The sequence below is a fragment of the Capra hircus genome, chromosome 8 (genome assembly GCF_001704415.2).
Source record: "Capra hircus breed San Clemente chromosome 8, ASM170441v1, whole genome shotgun sequence".
NCBI lineage: Eukaryota > Metazoa > Chordata > Mammalia > Artiodactyla > Bovidae > Capra > Capra hircus.
In genome coordinates this window covers 15,132,945-15,145,372 of record NC_030815.1, presented here as the reverse complement: position 1 = coordinate 15,145,372, position 12,428 = coordinate 15,132,945, and the positions used below count along the sequence as shown (strand labels likewise).

At 36.4% G+C, this 12,428-nt stretch overlaps 1 non-coding gene across 1 annotated transcript; it reads right to left on the bottom strand.

The window, feature by feature from the left end:
* MIR873 (microRNA 873) lies at window positions 2,685-2,783 on the bottom strand. Its single transcript, NR_129795.1, has one exon. It is a non-coding gene; the product is annotated as a microRNA 873 (primary transcript).

Genomic DNA, 12,428 nt, shown 5'->3' with positions numbered 1-12,428 from the left:
AATAGTATCATGAAAAAAAAAAGATAAAAGAACAACTTGCTTTGTTTCTTATCAAGTAACATGTAAGCTACATTAGGAGTTACTACTTGGATAAAGTGAAATAAACTCAACATAATATTTTAAATGGAATATTAAAAGAGAAAAAAAGGAGGAGAAAAATAGAAATAGAAGTCAGAGCTCCTTCATATTAAGGATGGAGATGAGAGGATATGCAGACTTTTAAAACGAAGAGGATCTCTAGTATTTCAGACATTTAAGATTTGTTTACCAATGTGTTAGTCCCATTGCCTTAAGGTAATGGAGGGCAGGGTAAGGACAAGAGGAAAGCCTCTGTATGATCTACTGTAAGTGAGATCCACATACCATATAGTATTACAATAACAGTGCACACTGTTTTAGAGACACTCTCCTTGTCAATTTTTATCCCCAAATTGGGCGGAACAGCTAAAAATAGATGCTCAATTGATGTCTGTTGACTTGAAGTTAAATGATATACAAGTTTCATGGTATTGATCTCTGTCTGGAAAAAGACAGCAAAAATTTGTTATCTCTAGTTATTAGGGGCAAGGGTCAGATGTCCTCCCTGGACGAAGGCAATCATCTGTCATAACTTGTCACTGGCCTAAGAAAACTGTTGGCATTAGGACAAACTCTATGTCCAGAAAAGTGGTTCTCAACTACTATGTCCTGGCTGTATCTGATATTACACTAGAGTGACCAGTAATTCATTACTAATATTAAAGAGTAGTGTTAGTGGATGACTTGTTTATTTTAAGTGCATGTTCCAAGTCTGTGAGTCTGTTTCTGTTTTGTGAATAAATTTACTTGTATCATTTCTTTTTAGAATCTGCATATAAGCAATATCATATGATATTTCCCTCTGACTTCCATCACTCAGTATGACAGTATCTAGGTCCATCTGGTTACCAGGAAGGAAGTTTGGGGAAAAGGGATGGTTAAAGAGTTTGAGACTGACATGTACACACTAGTATATTTAAAATGGATAACCAACAAGGACCTACTGTATAGTACATGGAACTCTGCTCAATGTTATGTGGCAGCCTGGATGGGAGGGGAGTTTGGAGAAAATTGGACACACATATCCGTATGGTTGAGTACCTGTGCTATTCACTGGAAATCATCACAACATTATTAATCAGCTATACTTCAATATAAAACAAAAAGTATTTAAAACATGAATGTTCAAGATGATATTTCTGTTACCTTGCTACTTTTTAATATAATAAGCTTTTCAGAGTGCATGGTACAGCCAACTTACAACCACAAGAACATGGCCCACAAATTATTTTATCAAAGTCACAGTCAGCAGTATTGTCTCACAGGGTCAATTAGTTTTAAGAAAACATATGGGGGGAAAAGCTGAGAACTGTAATGCCCAATCATGATGGTGTAAAAAGGAAACCTACTGCCCAGTGATTGACAGTACTTTTGTCTGAAAAATGTCCTTTCAAAAGATTAAATATTTGTCCACATTTATGCCAGAATAATTAAAATCAACTGAAGAAATCCTACTGAAAGAAGCTCCATAGCTGAACTTTTTAACTGGAAAAATAAATAAAAGCCACATGCTGTTTTAGAAAGAAAACAGGAACCAAAAAATAATGTGGGCTTTGATGTAAGGAATTTAGTTGAATCTTTAGAAAATAAAATTTTGAGGAATAAAAAAGTCACTGGGATAAACTTTACTAATTATTAACTGAAATACAACCTTAGGTATCTATTTTTCACAACTGAATTTGAAAGTCTTTAGACATACCCATATTAGTTACAGTCTCTACTGCTCCTTAATGTTGTATACATATGGTCAATTTTATTTGTTTAACTGCCTTTCAAAACATTTAAGTCTGTCACCCTTTTTTAAAATATACCATAAATAAAACTATGTATACTCATGGAGAATGGAATGTAACCCACTTCAGTATTTTTACCTGGAGAATCCCACGGACAGAGAAACCTGGCGGGTTATACTCCATAGGATCACAAAGCAATACACGCACTCAAACTATAAAAAAAGGATCACCTCTGTGTAGTTTCATGAAAGTCTGCTTCAAGTTTAAAAACAGATTCATGCTGTAAATATTAATGCCAAACACAGCCCACTAAACAATAGTGAAAATATAAGTAAGCAATTATATAATTTGATACTACAAATGAATACAAACAGAAGAAATACTTTCTCAGAAAAAAAAAAACAAGTGAAAACTGCAAACATTTATAGATTTTAAAAAGTCCAATCAAATACAACCCAGAAAAGAGTTTAGGGAAATACTAGTGTAATACGTAAGCATGTAACAAGGTCCGTAAATTCTCACTCATATAAGTACTGTTACTTGTTTCACTGAATACCTGAAGACTTGTAAAACCAGAAGGACATCATTTAAAATGACTCTTACAAATCATCTGCTCAATTTACACAGATATTATCAAGACTTACTCTAGAAGAGACCTTCCTTCCACCAGACCCCTCACCTGAGGGGCTGATCAAGGAAACCTACCTGTGCCCATGATGAGCTGATGAAACAATACTTGCCTCCGTGAACTACTTCAACATTTCCAAGATTAAATTTTTCTGTGTAGAACTTAAATTTGCACTCAACCTGCGCAGGTGCTGAGGAGAGCAGGAAGTGCCAGTCAGAGCAAACTGTCCATGGCAAAGCAGGAGGAATGAGTAGGAAGATTTGTGGGTGTTCCCGGGAACTCATCAGCCTCCTGTTCATGTTCAATAGGAGACTCACAAGTTCCTGCAAATGCACACAAACTTAGTAAGCAGGTACCCTTGGCAGATAGGCAGATGCTGATACTTCCTCCACATCAAGTGAATACAGTATCTTTCCCCACTGGAGTGTCCTCAACAGCTTGGGATATCGTCCAAGCAGTGTGGTGGGCATCATGGTCCACTGGTCACTTTTATTCAACTATTCAACAAATATTAATCGAGCATCTCCTATGCTAAGCACGGAGAAGGCGATGGCATCCCCCTCCAGTGCTCTTGCCTGGAGAATCCCATGGATGGAGAAGCCTGGTGGGCTGCAGTCCATGGGGTTGCTGAAGAGTCGGACACGACTGAGCAACTTCACTTTCACTTTTCACTTTCATCCATTGGAGAAGGAAATGGCAACCCACTCCAGTGTTCTTGCCTGGAGAATCCCAGAGACAGAGGAGCCTGGTGGGCTGCTGTCTATGGGGTCGCACAGAGTCGGAAACGACTGACGCAACTTAGCAGTAGCAGCGGCAGTATGCTAAGCACTGCTCTAGTCTCCAGGCACATAGTAGTGAATTTTTTTTTTGCTATTATGGAAATTCTTTTGAACACAGTCTAGTTCATTTTCAATCTGTCTGACTCAAGATTTGGTCTCCAATGCCAAATGGCAAACGGTGGCATTCAAAATTTCCTTTGTCATAACTGTTGAATTTAGAGCTCATGGTACAATGGGAAGAAGCTATAAATGGAGACTAAGAGATCTAAATGCTAGTTTGCTGTTGCTACTGCTAAGTTGCTTCAGTTGTTGTCTGACTCTGTGCGATCCTATAGACGGCAGCCCAACAGGCTCCCCTGTTCCTGGGATTCTCCAGGCAAGAACACTGGAGTGAGTTGCCATTTCAACCTAACAACTTCCATGATCAAAACACAACCCTTTTTGACTTCAGTTTTCTTACTTATCAAATGATTATTTGGACTATTTCACTTTTACTTCCAATCTAAATGTAAATGTCTAATTATAAGGTAACTAGAAACAGAATAAGAGTATTTATATATAAAACGCAATGTTATTGAAGTTATGTTTTTCCAGGAAAGAGAAAAAAAATGGGTTCAGCAATCACTGTAAAGTTCAAATATATAATTGATTATTGGTATCTTTTTCCACCAGCTAACATCACTGCAGATGGTGATTGCAGCCATGAAATTAAAAGTCACTTACTCCTTGGAAGGAAAGTTATGACCAACCTAGATAGCATATTCAAAAGCAGAGACATTACTTTGTCAACAAAGGTCCAGCTGGTCAAGGCTATTGGTTTTTCCAGTGGTTATGTATGGATATGAGAGTTGGACTGTAAAGAAAGCTGAGTGCTAAAGAATTGATGCTTTTGAACTGTGGTATTGGAGAAAACTCTTGAGAGTCCTTTGGACTGCAAGGAGATCCAACCAGTCCATTATAAAGAAGATCAGTCCTGGGTGTTCATTGGAAGGACTGATGTTGAAGATGAAACTCCAATACTTTGGTCACCTGATGGGAAGAGCTATGCTCATTGGAAAAGACTCTGATGCTGGGAAAGATTGACAGCAGGAGGAGAAGGGGACGGCAGAGGAAGAGATGGTTGGATGGCATCACCAACTCAATGGACATGGGTTTGGGTGGACTCCGGGAATTGGTGATAGACAGGGAGGCCTGGCATGCTGCGGTTCATCAGGTCACAAAGAGTCAGACACGTCTGAGTGACTGAACTGAACATAGAAATTATTTTTCTCATATGGAAATAAATTACTAATTTGTTTTTTCACTGGCTTCTAACATTGAAACTTTTTTCCGTGGGGTTTAATTTTCCCACAGGATCTTAGATACAGCTCAAATCTTACAAGACAGGCTCAGTTCTTGACCAAAAAAATGAAGCAAATTACCCAGGTTAATATTTGCTCAAAATCAGATTTTAATCTTTGGAGTTTTTCTGAACTTTAAGCTGAAGAAAATTTAGCCCTTGCTGGTTGATTTGAAATGGATAAATAAATATTCTAGTACCCTTCTCCCTATAAAAGAGCAAATATATATGCAAATATGCCCAAAAACACATGCACAAACACACACATACACACACACACACACACACACACACATAGAGTCTCCAATGATCCTTCAAACTAGAAGTGCATTGCTGGTGAAAACTCAAGCTGGGTACAGCACAGTAAACAGATTTTCTTTATTTTGCTATCTGTATGTCTTTAGAAAGCCAGTCTGTTAAATGCTTTATGGGGAGGTTTAATTAAAGGCTCCAATTAAAATTCCAAATTAAAATTCAAGAATATTTGAAATGGCTGATGCAAATAAGGGTAGATTATTTTCTTTATCTAAGGAATAGGCATCTACTAGGCAAAGGCACCATCTCATGTTTTCTTTTAGTTTTCACACCCGCAAACTCTTCAGCAGCTAACAAAGTCAACTGCAATGTTGATATTATATGACATTTTTATTTTAAACAAACAATAAATCATTAAAGTCAGAGAACATTTATTGAATTGTTTCAAAGTTTTAGATTAGGTCACCAAACAAATATGGAATTATTCCTTCTTTTATAATGTTTGCATTAAAGCTTTAATTAATGACAATGTACAGGTTCATTGTGCCAAATGTACATCACAGATTCAAATATGCAGAAATGAACAAGGAGCAAAATTGTGATGATTAAACCCCTGTTTAATTTCATCCCATGAAACAGGGGTAAATAGCATCAGTCAACATATAGAAGGGAATGTCACAGTAGTAGAGTACCAGTATGTCTTACTATGTAAGGGTTTAGTGGTCTACAGTTAGAGACCTGTATCTGAGTCCTTGAACCATCATGTTCTACATGTCTGTGTGGGAATGATATTTAATATCTCTGAGCCTCAATTTATTCATCTCAGATGGAGATACTAATATTACCTATGTAATAGTGTGTTTTTCATTCTTATTATCATTATCATCATTGAAGGTAAGAAGCAGAAGGGAGAACATATTGGATTCTACAGTTCTGCTATTGACATAGACAGTAATATGAAAATCTTGAAGCTAGAAAGGAATTGATAGAGAATAAAAATCTCAGAGTATCAGTCAAATTAACACCTGACTCATTATACTCATAAAACTCTACTAATACCATTATTATCACAATGAACTCTTGTACCTTTGGGCTGAATATGGTTTTTCTTCCTGAATAAAATTGTTTCCCAATTACTTGAAAAGTTATTTAAGATAATGAAAAATTATGCACACTCCATGTATGTCGTATAAAAAAAATCATTCATTGACATTATTACAGTTCTTTGACAATTAAACTTTCTGCTACTTATCAATAGTGAAAGAAATTATCTAGGGAATAGTCATGCGCTTAATGAGGAAAATGATCAAAAAACAAAAGAGATATAAATATTTCTTAAGCAGAGAGCAATATATTCTAGAATGGGAATTTAGACTAAATGAAAGCTATAGTGAAAGTGTTAGTCACTCAGTCATGTCCGACTCTTTGTGACCCCATAGACTGTAGCCCACCAGACTTCTCTGTCCAGGGGATTCTCCAGGCAAGAATACTTGAGTGGGTTGCCATTCTCCTCTCCAGGGGGTCTTTCCCACCCAGGGATAGAACCCATACCTCCCACATTGCACACAGATTCTTTACTATCCGGGCCACCAAAGAAGCATATTTCATATTTCCTTTAGTTATGTGTGTTTTCTCTATAAATAAGCTATTCATACTTTCTGACAATTTTGCTATTATTCTATTTGGTTGCTCTTATGTTGATTTTCATGAGCTATTTATATCTTTATCATGGTTAATAACAATCTATCACATGTTACAAATATTTGCTTCCAGTTTTATGCTTAAATTTATCTCTATTTGTGGTACCTTTCACTATAGACATTTAAAATGTTTATATAATTAAATCTATCAATCAATCAGTGCTTTTTTATGAATTTGAATTTCATTTCTTTGCTTAGTAGGAACTTTCTCACCCTACTATCAAAATAGACTGCTGTACTTTCTTCTGTTATTTTTCACATTTAGATAATTTAAAGTAACTTTTTATAGTGAGAAGTATTTTTTGGGGGGATGGGGGGTGCAACCAACAGCTAGCCATGTCAGCCTTTTATAGCATTTTATTTAGAAGTACATAATTTACTTATTGATGTGACAGCACAGCTTATAATTAATTTTAATAGGTATGTGTGTTTATATATATGAATCTCTTCCTTGATCTTCTATTTTGCTGAATTCATCTACTTTGATATTGCTGTGTCTTGGCCAGTCTTTCCCTCTCATAATTATATACAATTATTTAGTTTGATAGGACAAATATCAGTAAGGAGGCAATTGTAGTAATTTGAGAAAAATCCTGATTAGTTCAAAACGGTCTGAAAGAGAGGTGGAAATTTGATAGACATTATAAGGTAGTCAGAGCTGACAAAATATGAGCTTTATTTGGATGTGACAGGAGGCGAGCCAAAGGTGACATCAGATCTCTTACTTTATAATGGGGTGAATTTTGATACTACTTACATCTGAGACAAAGAATATCGAACACTTTTAAGAATAAAAATATTGACTTCAGTTGTTGGCATGAAGGATTTGAGATGACTGCTGGCCATCAACATTTAAATACGAGTTACTCAAGTATACTTATACCCATTTTAGGAAAGATCTAAACTAGAGATAAAGATTTGGACATTATCATCCTAAAGTATTAATGAAATGCTTAGTAATCTATGACATTAAGTGTTCAGGAGAGAAAAAAGAAGACAGTCCAGGAATGAATATTAACAGGCACCAACATTTAGGGAACCGAAGTGGCAAGGGGGAGAGGAAGAGGACATGCAGAAGAGTATCATCTGAAAGTCAAAGGAAGCAAGCATTTCATGTCACTCTTGATATTCATGCTAGCTGCTTATCAAATCAGTATAATTTATAGTTTTTTTTCTTACATTCAGTTCCAGAGATGAAATTAAAGTTGAACTACTTGGAAATTGGTAGCCTTGTATTACGTATGACTTCATTTGAGCTCATGTTTTGCTGTTACTGTATTAAATGATAACATTTTCCAAGAGCTATTGTGAATTTTATCATATGTATCATTATTTCAGAGCCAAGACAGATGTGACTATTTATGCATGAGATGTCAGCTAGAATATGAGCAAGATATAACCATATAACAAGTTATTTATAAACCTGTATTGTTACTTCTGTGTACTAGTGAAAATTTAAGTCTCTGTACTCAAGTGTCATAAAAAAATAAGAATGAGGCAAAAAGTGAACTATAGAAACTTTAACTAAAAAGTCATGTGGTTTAGTAAAAAATATACAGGTGTGGTAATCAGAAAGACTTAGCTCTGAATCCCAGCTAAACTTTTCTGAGGCTTAATTTACTCATATTTAAGATAATATCCATATATTATTAATATGATAATTATATAAAATAATTTAGGGATTTAGGCAGAACCATTACTTTTCCCTATCTCATAACTCTTTAAAAATATAAGTGCATATTATTAAATCCACAAAAATGAATCTTCTCTTTTCTGTGACTTACTTAAAACAGAATATAAAAGGATTTCAGAAAGCAAAGATGGCTTTATAAATAAGAAGTGCCTGAAAATTTCAAATCACTCATGTAAATGTCCCTGACAAGGCTTTTGAATTCATTAGCAGCTTACAATCCAATTAATTTTTGAAGGTATTAGTGGGTGGTGACAAGGTCCCAAAATAAAATGTTTCCATGGGCAAGGGGAAGACATAGGGAGAAAAGGGTGTTTCATCTTTTTGTCTCAAAGATTTAACACATTAATATACAGTTTGGTCTATAACTAGTACTAAAGTGAACTCGCTCAGTTGTGTCTGACTCTTCGCGACCCCATAGACTGTAGCCTACCATGCTCCTCCATCCATGGGATTTTCCAGGCAAGAGTACTGGAGTGGGGTGCCATTTCCTTCTCCAGAGGATCTTCCCGACCCAGCAATCAAATCCAAGTCTCCCGCATTGTAGACAGACACTTTACCGTCTGAGCCACCAGGGAAGTCTAACCAGTACTAAAGCTTCAAGCATACTTACACAATATGCAGTGAAACTCATATCCATTAATAACTGGCCAGAATCTACATTAGAACACAGAAGCTAAAGGGGATTGGAGAGAGCAAATGTAAAGGTAGTTTTGGGTACTGGAGGAATGTTCCACAAAGACTATGACAGAGACAATGCGTGGCATACACCATATTTTGTTTTTGATATTTTTCATTCCAAGTCACAAAGAAATCTAAACTTTCGAGTCTCTTTGCTGGGACCACATCATTTTGCCCATTGAAGGTTGGGTGGAAATGATATGCCTCATTTCTAGATGAAAAGTTCCTTTCTAATTCTCAGGGCTCACCCTCTACCTACTCAGCTGTATTTTTTTTTTAACTGTTTTTTTTTTTTTTTTTTTTTTCCCACAAAGACTTGACAATATTAGGATCAATGGATTTGTCACAGTTTCTGCACAAGTGTTCAGCACAGAAAATAGAGTAAAGGCAAGTTGGCCCCAGTGTGTCAGGCTGCTACATGAAGTTCCAGAGAGGAGAGACACACCAAGGCAATGCTTAAATGGGGCAGGGTCGGGATGGACCAGTGATCGTGAAGGTTTCAGGACCCTTCTCAAGATGTGGCATGCCCTGTTCCCTAAAACAAAACCACCCCACGATGGCCATGGCAAGCTCTTGAACTTAGACATAGTCAGAGATGTGAAACAACTACAGGAAATAACAGAAAATACTGTATTTTCCTACCTGTAAAGAGCTGGATAAGAGTGAATGTTCTGGACCCAGGCTACATGGCTTTGAATTTTGGCTTTAGCACTTTCTGCTGCTGATGTTTAGTTGCTAAGTCATGCCTGACTCTTGTGAACCCCATGGACTGTACCCTGCCAAGCTCCTCTGTCCATGGGATTTCCCAGGCAAGAATACTGGAGTGGGTTGACATCTCTTTCTCCAGGGGATTTTCCCAACCCAGGGCTTGAACTCGTGTCTCCTGCATTGGCAGGTGGGTTCTTTACCTCTGAGCCACCAGGGAAGCCCTAGCACTTTCTACTGGGTATAATAACCTTCTATACCTTACTTCTTTTCCTGTAAAATAGGAATAATAATTCTCTCTCACTACAGGGTTTATGAGGATTAATTTAGATATTACGTATAAAGTTCTCAGAATAATGTCAGAAAATAATGAACACTCAAACTGCTATTTTCATAACTATTTTCCATGCAAGCATTCTTCTATACTTTCTCCTATGACTCTCACCTCTATCATCTATCTATCTATCTATCTGTCTATCTATCTTTATCTATAGTTGCTGTTCCCATAAATGAGGGAATTTTTTAGGAATTGGATTTTGTTTCACTAAAAAATAAAATTTTCTAATAATTAAATCCAATGTTAGAAAGTACTATCTTTCCAAGAAATTAGGTCCTCAACATTAGAAACATTTGGAAGAGAAAAAAGTGAATGTCAGTAATAGTAAAGGAAAAGTTTCCATAGGTGGGAGGGTAAAAAAAAGACCTCTAAAAATCTATATTTGAAATCTATGTTTCTAATGCATGTATTTTTGTATTTTTGCATGGGCCTAAAGTTGTATCACTGTTTAAATTACCTTTCATGGGAACAGAGTTATCTTGAAATGATTGAGAAATTGCTTTGAATAATTTTTAAATAACTCATTAAACTTGATTGATGAAACAATAGGTAAAATCACTATGTATGAAAAGGATGGCCTGTAAAACTTTCTGTAGCAGTTATCATCTAAAATAATTCAGACAAAATGTGGTTTCCAGATAAGACAGACAACGTGTACAAGCACATGGGAAAGTCAATACAATGAAGAAGAGTACAAGGTGTTACACTGACTAATTCACTGACACTCAGATTTTCAATGTGACAGTTCATGTTAATGTTCAGGAATGAGGAAACCCATAAAATATCACTGTACTATGTTCCCATGGTAGAGGTTCATGGTTAAGATTGAGGCTAACCTTCAGCCAGGCTTTCTCTAGATACTGGTTCAAAATATGAGTATTGACTAAATCATAACTAACAGAATCCTCTTTTTTATTTATACGTCAAGAAAGGCTAAGCTTGATATGGACAACATTTATAGGCAAAGGGTTGATTTTTCCAAATATTTACCTTTATTTTTTGACTTCCTGAAACACTATCAAACCCCCAAATATGCACATTTTGACTTTTAAGTTTCATCGCTGAAAACTTTTGTTAATGTAAATATAGCAGGAATTCTTACTTCCCAACTCTTCTCAGAACTAGTTACACTGGTGAAGATTATTAAGTGAAACAGGCTTAGGCACAAACTAAGTTTGCAACAAATGTTTGCTGGGTTCTACATGGTCAAACATTGGCAAATGCAGAAAGAGGCTTTAATCAGTACAATCCACAAAAAGTAACCAACATAATAGGGTATTTAGCTGAGAATTTAGAAAATCATTGACAATGAAATCCTGTAACTTCTATTGTGGTGAGTCTATTAATTTTATTCCACTAAAAGGTGAGCATTATAAATGTGAAGGATGCAAAAGAGGTATAAATTAGATTCCCACTGGGAAACAAGATATACATGAAAGATAAAACAATATAAGACATTCTCTAAAATAAAAATTCTTTGATTTTCGGCTTCATGCCAGTTCTGTGGGCCTAATCAGTACAAAAACTGACATTTTGTTTGTTTATTTTTACCTTATCCAGCCATTGGTAACTAATACATGCCTGAGCAATACTCATCTGAAGCAAATCTTCTGAGTGAAGACACAGAATGAGAACAGGCTAAAAAGTTTGATGAGTAACGACTGTAATCAGCAGACATCTTTTTTCATGACTTCCGCTCCTGGTGGAATTTCTAGTCCTAATGGAGCTCTTGAGTTTCTGTTATCTCTGGATAATGGTAACCAGATCTATAAAGATATATGGGTGAGTAGACAAAGCTATTTAGATAGTAGAAAGTAGGGTAGAGTAGAAAGGAGAAGAGACTAGAAAAGTCTTCTTTTCCCCAGAGGAGGGTAAGGAAACATCATGTAGGTTTGATTCCTGGAGGGGAAGATCCCCTGGAGTAAGAAATGGCAACCCACTCCAGTATTTCTGCCTGAGCAATCCCATGGACAGAGGTGCTGGTGGGCTACAGTCCAGGGGGTTACAGTCAGACACGACTGAGCATGCATGCACACAGGCAGAAGGAAACATCTAAAGAGCAGCAAGATGCTAGTGAGCAACAGAGGAAGGTAAGGTAAGTCTGGATAAAATGCTGTTATCAGTGTAGGAGGGTTCCCTTTTCTCCACACCCTCTCCAGCATTTATTGCTTGCAGATTTTTGGATCGCAGCCATTCTGACTGGTGTGAAGTGGTACCTCATTGTGGTTTTGATTTGCATTTCTCTAATAATGAGTGATGTTGAGCATCTTTTCATGTGTTTGTTAGCCATCCGTATGTCTTCTTTGCAGAAACGTCTATTTAGTTCTTTGGCCCATTTTTTGATTGGGTCGTTTATTTTTCTGGAATTGAGCTGCAGGAGTTGCTTGTATATTTTTGAGGTTAGTTACTGTTGGTGGGAATGCAAACTAGTACAGCCACTATGGAGAACAGTGTGGAGATTCCTTAAAAAATTGCAAATAGAACTACCTTATGACCCAGCAAT